Source organism: Odontomachus brunneus, unplaced genomic scaffold (genome assembly GCF_010583005.1).
Source record: "Odontomachus brunneus isolate Ranch 3 - 2012 unplaced genomic scaffold, Obru_v1 Obru_scaffold_269, whole genome shotgun sequence".
Taxonomy (NCBI): domain Eukaryota; kingdom Metazoa; phylum Arthropoda; class Insecta; order Hymenoptera; family Formicidae; genus Odontomachus; species Odontomachus brunneus.
In genome coordinates this window covers 35,398-40,817 of record NW_022639719.1, presented here as the reverse complement: position 1 = coordinate 40,817, position 5,420 = coordinate 35,398, and positions in this window count along the sequence as shown.

The following is a 5,420-nucleotide window of genomic DNA, read 5'->3' as shown; positions in this document are numbered from 1 at the left end:
GCCCCGGGGTGGACCGCTCGCGACCGGCTAACCCGCCGGCCACTCATCCCCTCGCCGCGGCTCCCAAGCTTAGGATTGGGGGGGGTTTTTTATAGAGGTCCCCGTCCTCGCGGCCCAGGCGTTTAAGCCAAGGCCCTCGCTTCCCCGGAGGTTCGTCATAGACATGACATAACGACCCCGGAGGTTTACGATATGAACAGGTCCGACAGTTGTCGGGCCTGCGCTGTAGGGGTCCTGGCAAATACCACGCAGACCCCTAACTATCCCCGCGCGCAGCTGCCCACACGGGGGGGCCATCACGGCCGGTCACGCCGCGAAGTGCGGACGTGGCCAGGAGGAGTCGCAGGGTTGCCGGGGTGCGGCACCTCTCCACAGAATGTGGGGAGGGCCAATGTACCGGTCCCCGCGACTCCACCTCCCGTCCCGCCGGCCCGGAGAGATCTCCGGGTAGTTCCGACGGGAAGGTCATCCCAGGGTGCGCGACCCCGACCTCGGAATATGTCCGAGCGGCCCGCGCACCCCTCAACCCCCCGCGAACCGTGAGGCAACTCCTCCGGTGTGCAGTCGCGGGTGTGGGTACCTCGCCCCGCTCGAACGTAGGACTACTCCTACGCCGAACGGATTGAGGGCAACCCGCTCTCCAGGCAGAGTGCCTTGAGAGTCGGGTTCTTCTCCTTGACCTCTGGGAGGGGTGCTCTCCCCATCCCGGAGCGGAGGCCCCCCCAACCCCGTCCTCAAGACTGGTGGTGAAGCAAGCCCCACCTAACGGCCCCAGCCAGCCGGGCGATTGGAATCAGGGCCGCCTACCCCTACCGGCGATTGGGCCCATCGGCCCTATGGGAGTCGCCGGGCTCCCCTGCAGTGGAGGGATTTACATCCCTCTCTAGCAATCGCGGGGCTGCAGCCCACCGCGGTCCGGTTTTCTGTGGGGGTTTTCCTTCCCCGTTGCCGCCGTTCGCCAGCGATCCTCAGGTAGGGGCCTCCCTTTCGGCCGAAACCGAAAGGTACTGCCGCCGAGCTTTCATCGGATCGCCGGTACCCCTCCACCACGGTAAGGTGGCGGCATGGAGGGGTCTTTCGGTTATCTTGTCTTAATGCTTTTTTGCACAAAATAATGAGACAAATTAATTGGCTTAAAAAAAGCACAAAAAGATTTTTATATATTTATGTAAAAAATTTTTTTTTTTAAGCTAAATAATTTGTCTCATTATTCTGCGCAAAAAAGCATTAAGACAAGATAACCGAAAGATGAATATTTTACAAGATAATTTGTATTCTATGTCAAATTGCTGGAAATTTCAAGTGTTATTACTCGAAAAGTTCTTAACGAAAAAATATTTTATTATAGCGTTTTGGAAAGCTCTCGAGATGTGCTATAAGAATATGCAATGAAAAATGGGGTGTTCCATTTAAAAAAATTAATGTGACCTTGACCTGACCTTCGCTACGCAACCCAAGGTCAAACTGATGTGATCAGTAAATACATCTTTTTAAACGCCACAACTTTTGTCTGAAACATTTTTTTGTAAAACTTATATTTTTCCTGATATTCGGGCGTCCCGGTACTTTCCGAACACCCTGTATATATACAGGGTGACCCATTTTAATCTATAATTCCGAATATCTCCTAAACTACCCGTTCTACGGGAAAATAGTTGCAATAAAAAATGTTCATGATAGAAGGGTTCACAAACCTGTGCTAATGACCTTGACCTTGAAATGACCTTTCAAGGTTATTTGAAGGTCAAGGTTTTTTTTTTTCAATGGGAACCCCTATTTTTGACCCCGGATTTGGAAAGAACAGGAAATTTTACGTTCAAAATGATATTTTGAAAATTTTTATATGACCTTCAAAGGTCAAATAAAGGTCAAATAAAGGTCAAATGTCTAAAAATGGCTGTAGAGCTGTTTTTCTGAGTGATTATGGTTTTTTTAGGATTGACAAGCGTTGGAGAAACTTTAAAAAGTAAGTGTGATACGCTATGACCTTCTTGACCTTTAAGTTAACTATGAAGGTCATTTGAAGATTGAGGTGATTATTTGAAATAGGAATCCCTATTTTTGACGTTGGATTTGAAAAAGCAGGAAATTAACGTGAGTAAAGACACGTCTTCGCGATTTTCATCGCTCGTGTGAAATCCACCACACAAGGTGAAAATCGCTTTTTTGCATGCTCATTGGAGTGAGATATTCTTCTTACTTTTGGCGTTACCTCACGGGAATCAAGCACCCGAAACGTGAGAGGCAAGAGGACTCACGGCAATCAAGCACCTCAAACGTGAGAGGCAAGGGGACTCACGGGAATCAAGCACCCCAAAGAAAATAGTACTTACTACGTCCACGTCGTTGTTTTTGGGTAGGGGTGAAATTAATTTTGTAGGTGTTTGCATTACTTCAGGTCCAACGAGAGGCTGGAGAGTCACGCGATAGGCTGTCAAAAAATTAACGACTGCCCCATCATTCTGCCTAGGGAAAACAATAAATGGTTGAGTTTTAGCAATCACAGCACGAAGGAGCGAATTTCTTTTTGTGATATACGTCGACGTGAACACTGAAGAAGACTGCAAGGAATGTGGAGGATTTCAATTTGTACACATACCAGCATCACAGGGTATTTAGTATAGCATATTACATACGTTGCTCGTACGACAATTCATTATCCGAATTTCAAGGTCGTCGTGATAGTGACTGCATCTCATGGTTCGTCGGGCAACTCGAAGAAATAGCATACTGCGTAAAAGTAATATTATCAACCAATGTTCCCATGGAGACATTGTCGAAAGAACACTGGGCGACATTTCGCAACGCAACACAATGTCAGGTGTGTGAGAAACTATTCACAGCAGAGGATACGCGCGTACGCGATTATTGTCACTTCACCGGCTGCTACCGAGGTCCAGCGCATTCAAATTGCAACTTAAATTACAAAAATTCATATTGCATTTCAATCGTCTTCCACAATTTATCTGGCTACGATTCACATTTCATCATCAAGCAAATAGCAAATGCATTTGAAGGTTCAATCGATGTATTACCGATAACAAAAGAAAATATATATTTCGTTTACAAAAAACGTTTAGGATACTGGGGATAAATACAAAAATGTTGTAAAATTGTGTTTCATTGATTCGTGCAAATTTGTCACCAATAGTCTCGATAAATTGGCATCCTTTCTCACTAAAGACAAGTTGAAAATTGTACGGTCGGAATTTCCAAAATTATCCATCGAAGAATTTAATTTATTGACGCGAAAGGGTGTCTTTCCATACAAATACGTAGATTGCGTGGACAAGCTGCAGAACCTATGTTTACCGCCGTGAGAATCGTTTTTCAGTTCTTTGACGGGAGATATAGTATCCGAGAGCGATTACGCGCACGCCGCGGAGATTTGAAAGCGGTTCTCCACTCAAACCATGAGTGAATACAGCGACTTGTATTAAAAAACTGATGACTTGTTATTGGCAGATATTTTTGAAAATTTCTGTGACAGCTGCATCGCAAGTTATGGACTTGATCCCATGCATAATTATACTCTGCCAGGATTAACGTGGGATGCAATGTTAAAACATACCGACATAAGTTTCGAACTGTTCACCGATAATGATATGATCACGTTCATCGAACGCAGTATACGTGGTGGTTTGAGTCAATGTTCGGATAGATACGCACATGCCAATAACAAGTACATATAGTTTTATGACCCATCGAAACTATCGTCGTATTTAATTGTTATAATCGCGAATAGTACCAGCGCTTTCGAAACACTTCTCGAGGAATTGTTTCAATTGCGCCACAACAAGCAAGCGATGTGCAAGTGCTGCGATAAGCACCACCTTGCACATTCCGCATGTAGGACCTCAATTCCAAACGCATGACACCATTACCAAATATGGTAATGTTCTTGTCGCCAGGCACCCCCTCCGACAAGTCTAAAACAATACTATAAAAAAGCGGAGAGACCACTCGCGTGAGGCTTAACATCTCGGTCTCTCGCCGCGACATCCGCGTCATACGTGACTTACGCGCGGTACGCATATTAACTTATAAGTACGGGAGTTGTAACTAAAACACATACAAGTGTATTTATTCAAATAAACCTTTTTATATTTTATACTACAAAAGGTAGTCTAAACTCTACTACATTTTCTCCACCGCCACACACCCTGCCGCACCCGCATCACCGATCTCGAACTTTTCTTCGTGTCCCGGCAACACGGGCACGACAATTTGGTGGCAGCGGTGGGATCGGTGTCCGCCTGGGTCAGGAACTACCTGTGAACAAAAAGTGAATTACGGGTAAGAAAAGGGTGGTGTAAGTGACGACGAAAGAAAAAATTCAAAAGAGAAATCATCGGAGCTAACTAGTGGACGTCGGAGATACGTCTACTGAAAAACGCTACCGGGTATCTCAAAAAGGAGCGAGAAACTACAAGACCGAGAAGAAACAACTACTCCGTAAATACATTAGACGACAAGTCTACAAAAAGGAGAGAAGAAAAAAATCGGAGAGAGCTCAGAAAAAAAAAAGTCATTGAGAGCCCTCCGAGACAACACACTGGGACCACAAGGCTAACGGAGACGGCAGAGGACAGCGGTAATCGGTGAAAGACGAGCAGCAGCGTAATCGAGGCGACCGTCGGAGCTACGGCCTGCGATACTACGTTGTCAGCGACACCGGAGCCTACGGCGAATGCACCAGAGGCGACCGCGACCTGCTCAACGCCACAGCAGAATCGAGGACGATCGTCGGAGTTACGATTTCCAAATCGACTGTTGTCAGTGACACCGGAGCCTACGGTACGTCAGCATATCGAGCTAACTCGCCCCAAGCATCATACGTCGGAGTAACGTACAGGGAGCAGAAGCAGCCCCAGTTGATTCAACCTTGACGCTAAGCAACGACCTACAGCGGATCGTGCACCAGAAACACCGTCAACACAGTGAAAGAAAAAGTATACAACATGCGAATCACGGCGATAATGTAAGTCCAAAAAACAAATACTGTAATTTATACGCATATTGAATGTCGGAAGGAAGCAATATACCCCGCGAACCGATAAGAAACCGTACCTGGTTACATAGTGAGCCTGCAACCAGAACCTTAAGACGACTCGCCGGGTTAGATAATTTTGAAATTCCTCGTTTAATAGATAACACAAGACAACTAATCAACCAAAGCGTGCGTCGCACTTTGAATTTAAATAACGACAGCTCTCATACGATTGACTCATCAGCTCATGTAACGGTAGAGCGCGAATTTCCATTCACAGAATTAGATGCTAGTTTAATACCACCAGCACAATCTAACGTAAATACTCGAGTAATTAGAAGGCGAAGACGGTTACCTTCAACAAGTTCTGTTAGTGATATATCTGCACGAGGTGAATTCTCACTCACCTCTTACGACAGCTCAGTATTTG